This window comes from Balaenoptera musculus, chromosome 6, assembly GCF_009873245.2.
Source record: "Balaenoptera musculus isolate JJ_BM4_2016_0621 chromosome 6, mBalMus1.pri.v3, whole genome shotgun sequence".
NCBI classification, from domain to species: Eukaryota; Metazoa; Chordata; class Mammalia; order Artiodactyla; family Balaenopteridae; genus Balaenoptera; species Balaenoptera musculus.
In genome coordinates, this window is record NC_045790.1 from 66,075,931 (window position 1) to 66,093,888 (window position 17,958).

At 41.2% G+C, this 17,958-nt stretch overlaps 1 protein-coding gene across 5 annotated transcripts in view; it reads left to right on the top strand.

Moving 5' to 3' along the window:
- Positions 1-17,958, top strand: part of TJP2 (tight junction protein 2) — a 132,653-nt gene that overhangs the window by 9,985 nt on the left and 104,710 nt on the right. For 2 of the 5 annotated variants that reach the window (XM_036856080.1, XM_036856081.1), the window contains exon 2: positions 17,614-17,734. The exons of 2 other annotated variants lie outside the window; for them this stretch is intronic. The gene's annotated coding sequence lies outside the window, so the exon portion shown is untranslated. Of the gene's footprint in view, positions 1-15,111; positions 15,316-17,613; positions 17,735-17,958 lie in introns of those variants that run through there. One more of the 5 variants, XM_036856075.1, reaches the window with a different exon arrangement.

Below are 17,958 nucleotides of genomic sequence, written 5' to 3' on the forward strand. Positions count from 1 at the left end.
TCCCTTTGACCAAAGCGGCAGAGGGTGGAAGTGAACTTGGGTTTTGCACTCAGATCTTGGCTTTAGGATGATAATAGGGACTCCTTCACTTCAGGGACAGAGAAGGGTGAGAGGGCACATTGGCAAAGAGTTCAAAGCCCTGTTCATTCATGTGTTCATTCATTCTCAGCATGCCCTATTGATGCCATACTCTGCCAGGCCCTGTGGCAGCTGCTAGGGGTACAGTGATCAACAGAGCAAAGTCTCTGCTGTCATGGGATCCTAGAGGGAGACAAATCAGTAAAGAGGCAATTCCATTTCATGATGATGGGGACATACCAAGGGCCCCAGGGCACCTACCCAGGCTTAGTGGGTGTCAGAAAGTATGAATTTTGTAATCAGACCAACCTGGGTAGGAATCCCACCTCCACTGCTTCTTACCAGTGTGGCCCCGGGAAAGTTAACCTAGGCATTTGGTGCCTGAGTTTCTTCATCTGAAAACAGAATTTCCATCCACCTCTTAAGGTCCTTGTGAGAATTAAACAAGGTAATGCCTGTGGGGAGCACTTATCTCGGTGGCTGGCACAGAGGACATGTTCACTATGTAATGGTTCAGCCACATCTAGGCAAGGGGAAGGGTGTGTTAGCAGGAGGGGGTGGCATCTGCCACACCTGCTGTGTGCAGAGCCTAAGGTCAGAAGGCATCTCTAGCCCTGAGCTCATAGGTGCACCGCAGGCTTCCTTCCTGCCAGCTCACCCTACTAACCGATCTGAGAACATTCTTCGCTGTTTTGCTTTTCTGGCTCTTGGGGATATTTTTCCCTCTGCCTGGGATGCCTCAGCTCCTTTTGCCGCCTCAGGAATGCCTACTCATATTATTAAGACCTAACTCAAGTACATTTTCTGTGAAGACTTTCCCAAGCCAAGCCCCTTGGACAGGATTGTCTCCTCTCTCCTTTGTCCCATCCCTGTTCCATGGTCACTCGCCTCCCTACTGCAGCATGCTGGGTTGCAGTTACTCGTTGCTCCATTCAACTGGATGGCTCTGGAGGGCGGGGACAGTTTCGTATTATTTGTATGTACAACATCCATCAGAGTGTTGGATAGGGAGCAGCTCAGTGGTTGTCCCAGGAGTGAATGAATGAATGGAGTATTGGGTTGGACTTAGAAAACCCAACAGGAAATGGATACAATGTCAGCAAAATAGGTATCTGCCTTCAGAGCAGAGCTTACAGTCTAGTGGGGGAGATAGATAGTACACAGGTATAATTAGAGAAGCGACACAAGGGAAACAGAGTCTGGCCCAGCAGCAGGTGCAAGGAGAGCGGGAACAGAGAGAAAGTGGCGGTCCAAATGTTGATGCCCTGGGCAGTGTGAGGTTATCTTCTGCATATCTTCTGGAGCGTGGGTGGCGTGGGTGGCGTTGGAGGCTGGAAGGACTGGTCAGGCAGGGAGCCACCCCAGGAGAGCCAAGAGTCCATCATGGATCAAAGGATACCAGCACCTCAGCTGCCAAAGGGCAGGAGATCTAAGTGGACACTTGGAAGGTTGAAGTGGTCCACTTGGGAGCATGGAAAACTGGGGTTGAGGAACGCAGGTTTGATTGAGGAAGTGGCACCCGGTGAGCTGGGCTGGGTCTCCAACCTTATTCTGCTCAGGCTTCCATAACAAATTACTGCAGCCTGGGGGGCTTAAACAACAGACATTTATTTCTCACATTTCTGGCGGCTGGCAGTCCGAGATCGGGGTGCCAGCATGGTCCAGTTCTGGGTGAGGGTTGTCTTCCTAGCTTGAAAAAGGCAACCTTCTCACTGTGTGCTCACATGGCCTTTCTCAAGTGCATGCGTGTGGAGAGAGAGCCATCTCTCTCCATCTTCTTATGAGGGCGCTTATCCCATCATGAGGATCCTACCTTCATGATGTAACCTAAACCTAATTTACCTCCCAACGCCCCACCTCCGATTACCATCATGCTAGGGATTAGGGATTCGATTGATGCATTTTGGGAGGACACAAACATTTAGTCCATAATAACCTGGGCCAATAAATATTTGCTGAGTAAATAATAATCATGGCTAGCACTTAGATAGCACCTCAGATGGTTAAGACCCTAAGTGTTTTGCATATACTTATTCAATTTAATTTTCACACAACTTTAATAAGTAGGTGCCATTTTTATCCCTTATATACAGATGAGGAAACTGAGGCCCTGGAGAGGTATAGAGGCTTGACCAGGTCACACAGCTAATTAAATGTGAAGCTGGGATTCAAACCCAGGCAGTCTGGTTCTAGAGAGCAGGGTTTTAACCATTATACCCTATTGCCTCTTAGGAAGTAAACCCTAATATTATTGGGTATCTATCATACGCTGATTCCTGAGAGAGGAGAGATGCTGCAGATACAGGGTTGGGTATGACATCATATCTACCTTCTAGGCCATCATAGAATGCTGAGAGAGACAGAGCTGTGATTTTTGAAGTCAACTGAAATATATTGAGGCCAACAAGGAACTTTGTTTCACCTTTCTTTTGTAACTGTGGTACATAGAATCATTGGCAGAGGCAAGTGTTTTGCTATTTCAGATGTATCTGGTGGCTGAAGTGCTCACAAAATTATATACATTGTTTAGGAAATAGTGGGCTGACTCATCAAATTAAAACTGACTATTTTTACTAGAGTTTCTGAAGTACTGATAATAATTAAATGATGGTAACACATATCCTAAAATGTATAATACTATCAAGATACAATTTGCGAAAAAGTAGAACCACTTATATGAAAAAGTTTTTTTAACTAAAAATAAATATAGATAATTTAGAAATATTTTACAGGAAAATTTAAGACAAAATGACTTTAAAAACCTTGTGGTGTTTCAGGATCTTGACTATTCGGAAAGCTCATGTATATGTGGAAGCTCAGTAAACCCAGGAGGTAACTCACTTTTATTGTCTGGATGGGGGTGTCCAGGGGAAAACCCAGCCCATGAGGAGGAGAAGGAGGACAGTGACCCCTAGGTGGGAAGCCAGCTTGGTGATGGTTGTGGAGAGGCAGAGCTTCCTGGAGAAGGAGAAGGAAGAGGATGTCTTCTTGCCACAAACTCCACATTTGGATCCCCTGGAAATAGCAGATTTGGGAAAGAGGAGGTGAGGGAAGAGGAAAGCCTATAGCCAAGAGGGGGTTAGAGGGTAGGGGTGAGATATCCTTCTGTCTCAGAGGACGCAGCACTTCTGCTAGAGATCAGGAAGCAGATGTTCTGTCTGAATCCTCAGTTGCATGGAGGTCCACTCAAGAAGGCACTAGAACAGAGTAGGAAAGAATCAGACCTGGGCTTGAATATCGGCTCTGCCACGTAGGAGCTGTGTGATCTAGGGCAGTTTTCTCAACTCTAAGCCTTAGTTTTCTCTTTGTAAAAGGGAGTCAATAGTATTGCCTTCTCCCCGAATTGCTGTGGTTCAGGTTTCATTGCTCTTACAGTTATTTTTTGTCTCACGTCTGCACCCTTCTGTCTTGAGAGAAGGAGGTTTTGTCTAGCCTCCCACACTTAGCCAATGATCATAAGCTCCTTCTGAAGGAATAGAATTTGGCTTGAGAAGAACACGGGGTCATTGCAGCTTAGCTTCAAGGTCTCCAGCTCCTCACAGCCACAGCTCAGCTTGTTGTTTGCTTCAGACCTTTCCACCTCTTGCTCTGCCTCAACAGGTAATATCCCAACAGGCTGCATTTCTTTCTTGTGAAGGAGTCACATCATCTCATTTCCTCTCTCCTGAAGGTTTGGGGCTGCACTTTCACTCGAGGCTTGTTCAATCTGACATCACTAAGATGACCTGTTGAGTCTGCTTTTCTGTTCTCTTCTTCTGCAACATTGGTGTAAACTGATTTTTCTCTCCATCTTGGGTGGTGAAATGCATGCTTGGTTTTGGAACATTAGTTTCCTCCTGGGTCTTCATGCCCGGTCATCAACATTATTGCCATCCCCTGATTCCAATTTATTACCCCGTTCTCTTCTCCAAGAGAAGCTGATTTTTTTTTAAATTTTTATTGAGATATAGTTGATTTACAATGTTGTGTTATTTATATATACATGTATGTATGTATATATACTTTTAAAGATTCTTTTCCATTATAGGTTATTATAAGATACTGAGTATAGTTCCCTGTGCTATACACTGGGTCCTTGTTTTTTATCTATTTTATATACTTTATAGTAGTGTAAATATGTTAATCCCAAACTCCTAATTTATCCCTCTCCTCCCCCCACTCCCGCTTCCCCTTTGGTAACCATAAGTTTGTTTTCTGTGTCTGTGAGGGGAAGCTGATCTTGAGTCATCAGTCCCACCAGACACTTGATCTAACTCCCCACACAAGCCCTAGAGTGCCGTCTGGAGATCCCAAGTCTTTCTCAGTTGCTCGTAATAGTTTTATATGGGATTTAACTTCTTCCTCTTTTATTTTATTGGATTCAGCTTCCAGAGAACAGATCCTTCTCACGGTATCAGACATTGGCTCATCTTGAACATGACGCATTTTCTTTTCCCAGCTGATTTGCTATAAAGCATATATGCTGGATCAAATCACAGGCTGGACATGTCCAGGCAACTCGCTTCTTCTGGGCTTTTATCTTTTTCATCTCACTTGATGAGAGCTTTCCTTTTTTTTTTTTTTTCCAAGTTTAGGTAGCATTATGGATTGAATTGTATGCCCCCCCCACCCAAATTCATATGTTGAAGTCCTAACCCCAGTACTTCAGAATGTGACCTTATTTGGAGATAAGGTCTTAACAGAAGTAATCAAGTAAAATTGAATTCATTAGGGTGGGCCCTAATCTAGTATCACTTGTGTCCTTATAAGAAGAGGAAATTTGGACACAGACACGTAGAGTGAAGATGATGTAAAGACATAGGGAGAAGGTGGCCATCTATAAGCCAAGTAGAGAGCCCTGCCTCATGGGCCTCAGAACTTTGATCTTGGACTTCCATCCTCCAGAACTGTGAGATAATAGATTTCTGTTATTTATGGCACCAGTCTGTGGTAATTTGTTACGTCAGCCCTTGCAAACTAATACAGTCAGAATAAGAAATTCTGCCTGGAACCAAGAGAGATGTTAACACAGCAGCTGTCATGCACACTCCACCATCTCCCACTGATGTCCCAGGAGAGCGAGACAGGGGCTCACATCACCAGGTTCTTCTGCCTTGAACTCTGAAGTGTCCCCTGGGTTTGCCAAAAGTACAGCATTGGGGCAGGATGAGGCTTCTCCAGGGGGGCCCCTGCACTGAGGCTCTGTGGCCAGCTCGGCCACAACATTGTGATCACTAAACAGGCTCTGCCTGGAACCAAACCTGTGTCTGACACCCAGGCAGACCACCACTGGGGTGGATTGGGGTGGAAGCCAAACCTGGATCAGTGTGGAAGCCAAACCCACCAACACTGCCCCAGACTCCTTCTTAACCTTTTAACACTGCCCCAGACTCCTTCTTAACCTTTTAAAGGTTAAGAAGGACCCACCCAGAGGACCCACCCTATCCTCTGCACATGCCTAAACACATAATTTAAATTCATTGTGGTTCCACTTTTTTTTTCTTTTTTTAAAATTAATTAATTTATTTATTTTTGGCTGCGTTGGGTCTTCGTTGCTGCGCACGGGCTTTCTCTAGTTGCAGCGAGTGGGGGTTACTCTTCATTGCAGTGCGCAGGCTTCTCACTGCGGTGGCTGCAGAGCATGGGCTCTAGGCGTGCGGGCTTCGGTAGTTGTGGCTTGCAGGCTCTAGAGCGCAGCCTCAGTAGTTGTGGCGCACGGGCTTAGTTGCTCTGCGGCGGCATGTGGGATCTTCCCGGACCAGGGCTCGAACCCGTGTCTCCTGCATTGGCAGGCGGATTCGTAACCACTGCACCACCAGGGAAGCCCTGTGGTTCCACTGTTGAGAGATTAAACAGAAAGTATTTGAGAGAGAGCAGAAGTAACCTAGCCAAGTCTAGGTGGTTCAACCAAGAAGAGCTTTCTGGAAAAAATGAAGACGTAACTAATTAACAAGGAAAAGAAAATAACACACACACATGACATATATTTTATGCTGGACATTACATGTGCTAAGTGCTTTACAAGTAAAAACTGATTTGGTTTTTTTTTAAAATTTTCCCTGTTTATTTCTTTTTTTTCCCCTCCAGTTTTATTGAGATATAATTGACATACAGTACTGTATAAGTTTAATGTATACAGCATAATGATTTGACTTACATACATCATGAAATGATTATCACAAGTTTAATGAACATCCGTCATTTCATATAGATACAAAATTAAAGAAATAGAAAAAAAAATCTTTTATGATGAGCGCTTTTAGAATATACTCTTAACAACTTTCATATGTAACATACAGCAGTGTTAATTATATTTATCATGTTGTACATTACACCCCTAGTACTTATTTATCTTATAACTGGAAGTTTGACCTTTTGACCACCTTCATCCATTTCCCCCTCCCTCTACCCCCACCTCTGGTAACCACATATCTGATTTCTTTTCCTATGAGTTTGTTTGTTTGTTTTTGAAGTATAACTGGCCTACAGTGCTATGCTAGCTCCTGGTATACAACATAGCGACTTGGTATTTCTGTACATTTCAAAATGATCACCACAATATGTCTAATTATGATATGTCACCATACAAAGATATTACACAGTTATTAACTATATTCCCCATACTGTACATTTCATACCCATGACTCATTTATTTTGCAACCTAAAGTGTGTGCCTCTGATTTAGTTTTTAAAACAGCCCTATGAGGTCAGTGTTATTATTAGCCCCCCTTTACAGATGATGAAATTGAGGCAAAGAAACATTAAGTGACTTGTCCAAGGTCACACAGCTAGTTAGTGGTGGAGCTGGACTTCAGTCCTGGGCAGTGTCATGCCACAGTTCATGCTAAGGAGGTTGGGGGCTGGTGTCGGCAGGTGAGATGTGGGATTATGTGAACTTCTTCTCTCTAGCCACTGGCCACAGACTGCTGGATCTCAACACTTCACACCTTGTGTAGTCCCTACCAAGTTCCAGAGACTCTGTCCCTTTCCGAAAGTTGCAGAGCAGAGGTGACTGATATCCCCTAACCCAATGAATGGCCAAGCCCTTCGTGACTTAAACCAGCTCCTGTCAGTGTTCTAAATTCTGTGCAATGCCACTGCTTATCTGCTCCCAGGCAAGAGACCTGCCAGAATCCTACAACTCTAGGTTCAGAGTAGAAATGGAACATGAACACAGTTTCTACCAACAGTAATAAGGAGTGAATTTCCCTCACATAAGGAGTTGAAAGTTTTTAATTTCTTAGGAATGAGGGTACTTACAGAATTACTATGTATTCAAGTTATTTGGGAGGTACAGTCAAGTGATTTAAATTTTGGCTTTTAATTATTCAGTAGCAGAGATTAAAAATTTGTGAAATATGGTAAGGGAGAACTTCCCCAGTTGGTGAGTACCACCTGAGCTGGGCCCCTTTCCTCTGCTCCCTATAGCAGTCCCGGAGACCCTACTTTCTCTTTTTGATGGTTTCCATCATTCACTTCAGCCCCTAGGTTCCTGTACCCTTCAGTCAGTCTCCCTATTTTCCCCACAAAATCACTCATCCTTGGGCTTTTCTGTAGCTGCAGGGGAGGGTCAGAAGTTTGTAAGTACCCCTTGTGCTTGCCTGCAAAGAAATGAGGATTACGGAAGGTTTCTTACAGAGGTATTAGGAATGGAAAAAGAGGGACAGATGGGAGAGATGGAAGGAAGGGAGGGAGATGATATCCACTGACTAAAAGTACATCATCTCATTTATTATTTAAAGCCACCTCTGCACTGTGGTCTTCTTGCAGCTTTACAGATAAAGAAATAGGCTCAGAAGGGTCAAGTAACTTGTTCAAGGTCATATGGTGTTAAACAGCAGAGGTGGGATTCAAATCAAGTCTTCCCATTTAAACTCAGCTCTCTTTCCCTGTGTCATGGGTTTGGTATGACTGGGCACCCCAGGAATGTGTGAGGATGGCTTCAAGGTCTCATGCCAGGAGAGCCAGGAGGAGGATACAAGAAACAGGAAAAGGCAAGAAGCAACTGCTGCTGGGGGCTGGGCAGTGGGTTCCTTCAGGTAGATATTGGGTTGGGTGGGAGGACAGGGTTGAAAGGACAGACTTGGTGACATCCAGTTGAAGGTAATAGTATAAACCCAGTAGTGAGTGCATTTTGAGACTGGCTATGAAGAGAGAAGATTAGTATGAGGTGACGGGGCGTTGGCGGGGGTGGGGGGAGAAATGGGGGTGTGTGTTAAATCTAGGAGATCCGCAACTAATCTTGAACTCTTTGTAATTCTCTTACACCAGGTAGTCTGTTTTTCTTACAGTGTTCTAGTGGCTCATCTGAGTAGCAAACATGTAAAGATGTATTCTATATGAAGCTACTGGGGATGGGGGGTGGGGATGAAATTATGCCTAAAGTCATGTAATTTATCTTATGTGCAGTGGAGTTAAAAAAAAAAAAAAAAGGACTGTTTCCCCGACTCTTCTACTTTTAGTTAAGGCTTTTTTCAGCTCCCTGAAAAGCAGACCACACCCTGTATAACAGCCTGTTTGGGGCATTAGTTCATTTCCATTTTTATACTTCTAAAGCACAGGAACAGTTAGAATACCCCGTGAAGAAGGATGTCCACTGTTTTCCTCCCGCAGAAATAAGTAGAAATAATCAGTTCAAAGGGAAGGTCAGTCTTATCTGTGAATTTTTATATTCAATTTTGATTATTCAGAAAGAGAACTTGAGCATCCTGACTTAAAAGTTTTTTGGATCATGTATATTTAACAATTTTTTAAAAATAAATAAGTGATTTTTAAATCAGATAGTTGTAGTTATAAAGAATTTCTAGAACTCTAGAAATTGGAATTAACCAAGTTAATGAATATTTCCGAAGATGTTATAGAATTACAAAGAAAATAGCCTTATAATTACATATCTGGATGGAGTGTTTTGGCTAGATTTATTTTCTTCTGTGTTATTGTCCTCATGTACTATTATGAGGGAGTTCATACAAAGATGACAGTTTTTAAAAATAAATAAATAAATTAGAAAACTGAACAATCTTATTTGTGGAAGAAAAGCAAATTCTTTCTAATTACTTGCTAAAGCAGAAGTTTTTTCCTAATGAAAGACCCAATTTTAATCTTGTATGACATCATCATAGATAAGAATCACTTTGTAAGAGTTATTACGTTAAATGCATCAGAAATTCCTACAGAAAATGAAACTCTAATACATGCCGTTTGTAAAGTATTGTCACTTTCACTGTAGTAAAACAGCTTCCAACGATTAACAAGTTTAGCTTGATTTTTGTTGTTGGTAACTCAGACTTCATTTCTTGTTTGAGAGGGTTGTGTAGTAATTTTTATCATGTGTCATTAGAAATACAATTTGTTAGAACAAAGACTGTTGTGTAAGTATAATGCCATCGTCCTGTATGATTAAATGAGGGCTGTATTGGAGCTTTTTTTGGCAGTGGCAGCTGTAGCCAACCAAGTTCAGCCTATAAAAGAATTCCTGTGACTAACTGGTACTAATTGTTTGTAAAACAACCAGTGGGAGTAATATCATGAATGCTATGGAAATGGAATATTCCAAGATCAAATGGTTTGTCCCTTGTTTTCACCACTTACTTGTGGTCAGATTATATTACAGTATCCATGGGAGATTCATTCCAGGACCCCCAAGGATACCAAAACCCAGAGATGCTCATGTCCCTTATATAAAATGGCATAGTATTTGCTTACAACCTACACACATTCTCCTGTATACTTTAAATCATCTCTAAATTACTTATAATATCTAATATAGTATAAATGCTACATAAATAGCTGTAAATACAATGTAGATGCTATGTAACTAGTTGTGAGTACTATGTAAATACTATATAAATAGTTGCCAGAGCTAGGCAAACTCAAGTTTTGCTTTTTGAAACTTTCTGGAATCCTCCCCCCAAAGGTTGGTTTTATCTGTGGATAGTAATCCTCAAATGTGGAGGGCCGACTGTAATTATATAATCGGGCCAAGTGAAGCGGGGGCTTTTAGCCTGTTGCTGGTTTTGGAAGATAACTTGGTGTTCATCTGTTCAGGCATCTAATAAAGAGGGAAATTGAGGCTTAGAGAGCAGTTGAAGTGTTAAGTTACCGACCTTGAAACTTTTTTTGCTCACACACCCCATCAGATTTTTAAGCAGACTCTATAATATATATGAGTATATTACTTTATAAATTATATACTTTGGGAACTAAGATCCTGCATACTTCAAGGCGCAGCCAAAAAAAACAAAAGATATACTTTTATGTAATTTAAAATATACAGTAAGTTCCCTACATATGAACCTTCACATTGTGAACTTTCAAAGATGCGAATGTGCATTCTCATGCCCAATCATGTAAGTTCGTTCCCATGTCTAGCATACATTGTCACATGCAGCTTGCCCTCTGTCTCCTATTGCTGATGATCCTTCAGCTCTACCATCTCCCACCTCCTTTCCCTCCTCCAGTCAGTAACTCTTCTTGCCTGTTCACTTGATGCCAGCCCCTGGATGCCAGCTGTTGTACTGTACTACTGTACTTTTCAAGGTAGTGTACTGTAAGATTAAAAATGTTTTCTTTATTTTTTGTGGGGTTTTTTTATGTATTAGTTGTGTGAAAAGTATTATAAACCTATTACAGTACAGTACTATATAACCGATTGTGTTAGTTGGGTACCTAGGTTAACTTTGTTGGACTTTGAAGAAATTAGACTTACAAATGCGCTCTTGGAACGGAACTCAGTTCATATGTAGGGGACTTACTGTATTAGTTCCTAAAGTAAACATTACAAATATTTAATAACATAAATGCTTAAACTAAAATTTTAATAGACAAGAGACAAAAAAGAAATAGATGGTTTAATATTTTCTTCCCACACCCCAAAGATTGTTGGCATATGCACCCTACTTTGGAGACCACTGATTTAGGTCCCTTAAGTTTAAAAAAAAAAAAAGAAAAAAGAAACTTGCTGTTAAAGAAAGAGACTGTGGAAGAAGAGTTCAAGATTTGGGGGGATGTGGAAGGGTTTGGGACACTTATTCACTGTGAATATCTAGGTTAGTCAGAAGTATTACAGGACGACTCTCTTTGATTTTACTTCCCTTCTGTATATGAGTTTGTTTAGACAAGGAGCAGTGCAACTCGTATTGCAGTAAATAGAAAAGAGAAAATAACTTGAAGAAGTGGTCAGGGAGGCGTATAAATCAGAACTCTTTCAGAGTGACAAAAACTCAACTAAAACTAAATTTCACAAAAATCAATTTATTATCTTAATAAAAGTGTACCTAGGATCTCCTAGGATGACAGTTATCTTAGGCACAGCTGGATCGAGAAACTCAAATGATGTCATCCCATTTCCCCTGGTGCTGTTTCTCAGCAACTAGTGGAGAGCCCTCTCTACCTGGCGGGGAACATGATTGCTAGCAGCTCTAACCTCCTATCAGCCCTGGTTACCAACTCCAGTGGAGAGAGGGCATTTCTCTCTGAATGTCTTATTTTCAGCCCCGGGGAGGGCTGGTCTACCCAGGCTGGGTCATGTGGACTGTGGCCCCTTAGGTGGGCCATGTGATGGACCATCCACCTTTACCCCATGAAAAGAGGGTAAGAAAAGTCCTTACAGCTGAGAGGAGACATTTATAAAAAACGGAGAGGGGTTCGATTCTGAATATCTCCAAATAGTTATTATTTCCATGCTAGCAGAGCTCACCTCTGTTGGGTTTTGGAGGTATTTAAAAAGATATTTAAAAAAAAAAACAGAATTGTTTCTCTATTAATTAATCTTTGCTTTGCAATTGACTCAAGCAAAAAGTTGATAGCATTTAGAAATGCATTGCCATAAATGACAACTGGAACTCCTTTTTCAGTGTCAAGCGCAGCCTTTTAGAGAGAGGTATTTATAGAAGGAGGAGATCTGCTTCTGATTTTAGTTCACCCAGAGGCACGCAGGCTTTTTGGACCAATTATTATTTTATTACTGGACCTTGAGATAAATCTCGTCCTGTGCCGTTAGTACTTGAAGGATTAGTGGCCTCAAGGATTTATGTGTGGATTAATTGGGGATTGTACGTTAGATTGCCGTGTTTAAAACCACCGTCATCCTGCAAATCATTTTCATTAGTGCTTTATTCAAAATTCTCTAGCCTTATATAATACTGACGTCGCAGGGAAGTTTCTTTATTTATTCGTGGTTTGGCCTTGGCCTCGCCCCCATGCCTTACCCCCTACAGTGGAGTGTAATAGCTCTGCCTAGGGGTACGCTGAGCATCTAAAAGCAGAGCAGCTTCCGTTATTGCAAAGATTACTTCATCTGCTTCAACGGAACAGTGCCCAAAATTTACTTGACCTTGTACTGAGAGAGACAAGATGAGGTACAAGAAATATACGGCTATTCTGGAAGCAGCAGTTGGTATCACCCCACTTAACAAAAGAGAACTTCTACCTGAGAGCAGAAGACACGTGAACCTTTGGCAGCACCCCGGGTAAGCAGCGGAGACCAGAAGATGCTTTGTGTGTTTCCGGGGCCTAGATGAAAGAAAGTGCCATCCATGTCATAAGGGTAATAGATGTTGAGTTCTTCGTTGAGAACTTGTTTCTTTCTTTGCTTTTCTTTTTGTGTAGTTAGCCTCCCATTTATTCGTTTAGTTCTTATCAGCATTTTAAATAACATTGCTCCCCAAAGCAATTTATACATTTTATCTCGTTTATCATATTCATTTTCTAAGCACACCACCTTTTTATGGCTAAAGTTAAATTCCATTTCAAGTTCCATCTGAGCTCAGATTCCAAATTTGTGTCATCTCAGCAAATGAGAACTTGTTTCTTCCTGGCAGATATGGCCTTCCCAGACTGAATTAAAATAGTCAGTAATGAAATTCATGGAAATAATACTCTAAGAAAATTCCTGGTCTAGCAGTCAAGAAGATGAAGTAATGGGTGTGTCTAGAGCCCATTTTTACATTCAGATATTTTAATTTCATGATTTTGAAATTTTTTTTACATGGTCTATAAACGTAGCAGTTCTTAAAGGTGAAGTAAATTGTGCCTTATTTTTTTTTTTCCTACAATGCAAGTATTTTTCTGACTGAAGTGTACATGCAGACTATGTTTCAGGTAAACACTTCTCTTGAAACAGCAGTCTTTGCTTCACATCTCTTTCTACAGCCCCACTGATTTACCATGTTGAAGAAGGGTTTCTGAATGGTTAAGAGGCCTCAGTCCTGACTTTATGCTCTGAAGTCCTTCATCTGTGTCTTTTATATGTTGAGAAGTTTAACTGAAGGTGTCTGTATGGTGCACAGTATTTTTAAAGACCAAATTCAATTTTTAAACTGAACAAGCCACACATTGGCACTCGAGGACCAACGTGAGGTATCTGTATAGCTAATGATATTTCTTTTTAAAAAATAGAAAGTCACTAGTTCATTTTATCATATAAACAACAGATATTCAGAAAAATAAGGAGGAAAAAAATCATCCATAGTCCCATCTTCCTGAAAGGATTACTATAATCATTTAGGTCAGTAGTTCTCAAGGGAGGGGGTGCAGTGGCAGGAATTGTCCCCTAAAGGATATTTGGCAATGTCTGGTCACAGTTCTGGTTGTTCCAGCCCTTGGGGGTTGTGCATGGTACTGGTATCTAGTGGGTAGAGGTCAGGTATGCTGCCTAACATCCTACAATGGACAGGACAGTCCCCGCCCCCCACAATAAAGAATTATCCAGTAAAAAATGTCCATGCTACTGCTGTTGAGACACTTGATTTAGGTAGATTCTCTTCGAATCTAAAAGGTAGTTTTTATTGGAAATAAATTAGGTATTTCTTTGGGAAGTTTCAGAGATGCTTTAGAATGGAATCCTGAGGCAGCATGATGATGACAAGGATGATTTTGCTGTTGTCTTGAAAGTCAAAGGAAGTGAGTATATGTGTAGAGGGTGCAAGAGGTATAGAGTGACCCTAGGAGAGGCATTGTGGGTCAGTGTTTAGTGATGACTATGGAAAACATGTTGTAATGACCAAAATGTGATTCCTCAAGTAGCCCCTAGAGATTGGGCATACCTTAGCCCGGCCCTTTGTCCCAGAATGACAGAAGTTTAGAGCTGGGAGGACCTTTTGTAAGGGATGGCAAACAAGTTTCGTAAGTCAGGCCAAGGCCTGCTGATGGGTGGACGACTTAGAGGGTAAGTCAGGGAGGATCCCCAGGCCAAGTATGGAATATTGTGAATAATGAGGGATGTTTGTTCTGGACATATAATTTGGAGAATTGGGAAGCTGCAATACACATGGGTGATATCTTTACCATTCCTTAATTCTAATTTGGTCTTCGAATTTTACAAGTGTGAAACAGCCTCATTTGAGTCATCATGATCAAGGGCTTGGCCCTCAGACAGCAGCTGGATGTTCTTAGTTTCTGGCTCAGGACCATTCATTAAGGGATTAACCCTAAACAAACACACGTGATTCAGATGTGTAAATTGATTGCCACATTCTTTATTTCTTTTTGGAGATAACCTTTTCCAGCCATCAGAATGAGTAAGTACCCTAGGTAGAACCGCCTCTGGTTCTCCTCAATTCCCAAGTCTAGCCAGACAGAAGTCAACTTATTCATTCCAAAGTGATCCTTAATAAGGGAAGTTGAGTGTTCCTTTTTTTTTTCTTAAGAGAACATTCCTTTAAGCCTGATGAAATAGCACTGCATCACAGGTCAAGATCTTCCTTATATCTGTAAAACTTTGAGTTCCTTGAATATACATGGACAAAACAGTATTTTGCTGATCCTCATTTTTTGTTTGCTGACTCTCTTATCACCTCACACAGCCTTCCTGTGGACATATAAATATCCCTTGCTGACCTTGTAGTAAACTCTCCTGGTATCCTAGGACGGATTATCTCCTACTGATCAATTTACTTAATGAGTTCTAAATCCTTCAGAGGCACCTTGATATCTTATTTCTCACCCTTTAATGTGCATATGAATCCCTCTGTTAAATGCAGATTCTAATTCTGCAGATGCGTTGGGGCCTGAGAGTTTGCATTTTAATATGCTTCCAGGTGATACTGTCAGTTCAGGTGATGCCCACACAGTGGATGGTCCAGATGATGCTGATGCTTCAGTCATGAACCACACTTGGAGGAACAAGCATCTAGAGAGGCACTTTCCATGATATCCTACTTGTTCTCTCTTGACCTCAGAGTTCTCTGATCTTCCTGAAAACTTTTTGTCCCAATACCTTCCCTTCCTGCAGCTGTTAGACATCTCAGTGGTAAGAAGGTAGGTGGTTGGCTGTGCTTCTACAGAGGGAAATCTGCCCACCAGCATTCAGACTGGAGATTTCTATTGAGCTGGTTGACTGAATAGTGGGGCCAGTATTTCTTCCAAGAATTCTATCCCTTTCATACTTTTCAAGAAATATTCCAATTGCTGCAACTTACGTATAATACTGCATAGTATTTAAGAGCAGCTCCTTTTGTGTTTTAAAACATAATTGGAAGTCAGGTCATGATTGAGTTTTCAAAACCTCAAGGAATTCTTTCACCACCAACCCCCTCCTCCTTTTAGTACTTTGTCTTGCTGTCTGCAAACAGGCCTGTGCTGGGGCTTCTACTCTGCAAAATGTAATCACATGATAGGCCAAAACTGGCTGAACCAGCCAATTGACTGAATATTGCAAGTTTATTGAAGCACAGATTGGATGTCTTACACATGTGTATATTGACCCTAATGCCCGGCAAATGACAGGTGCACAGCAAATATTTTGCCAGTGTTTACTTGGTTTTAGCATAGCCACAAATGAAAAAAAAAATTTTTTTTTAAAGAATTGACATCCATTTACAAAAATACTGAGCCACTTATGGATTTCCCTTTTAAAATTTTGTAAAGTTTTCCAGCACTAACTCCTGTTACCTGACAAAAATTTGCATATTGAACACCAAGAGTATTATTTAGTTTTTTCTTCCAAGCTTATTATTGACAAGGTAGCCCTAGTCAATAATAGTGTATTTCAGAAATGGCTGATTGTTATTGGTGGTTCCTGTACATGTCAAAAACCTCAGGCAATATCATAAAAGAAAGTTAAAATCAGGATGTTATCAAAATTCAGAAAACTGATTTAATTCAAAAGCAAGCCATTTCAATAAAAGAAGCAAACTCTCTTTGGAACTGACACTTGTAGGAAAATTTCATATTAAGGCCAAAAGCATAACCAAGCCCACCTTGATCTGCTGGGCATTTATTTATCGTGGGAAGTAATAATAGAAACCATATATGGGCTGGGCTGTAATCCTATTGCTTGCTTTGTAGGATATCCAGATGGCTCTGCTTTAGCCTGTGCCCACATTTCCTGCTGATCCTTGGAGAAGGGAAATGTGTCCCCTGCCTGTACAAATAGAATGGACACTATCTCTTATTTCTGTTTCATTGTGTAGGGAGTGTTTTGCACAGATGCCACAATATCACTTTGTCTAGCAAACAGAAGAGTGTGTCCAGAACTGGTGAGAAGCCACATTCCTCCTCCCACTGTTAGCGCTCTCTGCGATGCCCCACGTGAGGCTGCCGGGGCCCAGGCCCAGCCCAGAAATGAACTTGCCTCCTTGTGCTGTGTGAAAGGCACATGCAGGATTCATAAAAATGTCCGGAAAGGGTTTTCTTGGGTTTCCTTGGGATGAGGGGTAAAAAGAAAAAAAGTATTTGCCATCTTTTCTGATTTGGGGCAACCCACACATAAATATATAGAGACGAGCCAGTATTGTAATTACCTTTTAGTTGAAAATGTTTTTTCTACTGTATATTTTAAAATGGTAAATTTTATGTTAAGTGTATTTTACCACAATTTAAAAAAAGTTTTCTCTAGATGTTTTCTCACCTGCTGAGTATTTTTTTTTTTTAACCTGAAAAGTGAATTCTTATAAGAGCTTGATCCTCAGGATGGTTCTCAGGTGGATTCATGGTGCCAAACTTCACATGATTACTCATTTTTTTTTTCTATTTTTTGAAGACTGGAAACATTAGGGGCAGCAATTTCACTCAGAGATATATTTCCAAGAGAAATGAAAACTAGGTCCATGTACACATTTGTGCATGATAGCTAAAAAGTGGAAACAACGAACCAAATGTCCATCAGCTGTAAAGTGGATAAGTATGATATATCCATACAGTGGAGTGAAGCTCTGACACAGGCTACAATGCAGATGCAACTTGAAAACATTCTGCTAAGTGAAAGAAGCCAGTCACAAAAGGTCACGTATTGTATGAGTTCATTTGTATGAAATCTCCAGAAGGGGTAACTATATAGAAACCCAAATTAGATTGGTGGTTGTCTAGGGCTAGGGTGGGAGAGGGGAGGGAATTGGAGGATTAGGGAGTGATGTCTAAGGGGTCCTGGGTTTCTTTCTTGAAGTAATGAAAATATTCTAACATGGATTGTGGTTATGGTTGCACAAGTCTGGGAATATATTAAAAGCCATACTGTAAATGGGTAAATTGTACAGAATGTGAACTTCAGTGCATTTCGAAGATCTTGCCAAGCTGGGAATGACTGTGCTGGATTTTTAACAACACTGTCTTTTTCAGGGTGCGAAGTACCACATTATTATCGTCTCCCTGTGAGTGGGATTGGCACCCCAGCAGCACCTCCTGGCACAAGTGCTCCAGGAAACACAGACTAGTGCCGGTTGACAGCCTGCTTTACCAGGTACTTGCTTTTTCGTCTCTCATCGGCCTAGTTACTGGCTTTCCTCCACCAAAAGTGTGATGTAAATTATGTCACATCCTAGAAGTCAAGGCCACCATTTTCGATGTTGCTGATAGTGAAACTGTTTAATATACAAGAAAATTTAATTGTAATGGCCTATTTCCCAAAGAACAGAAAGATCTTACCTGCATTTATGATCTGAATTGATAGGTAATTTTGGGCGA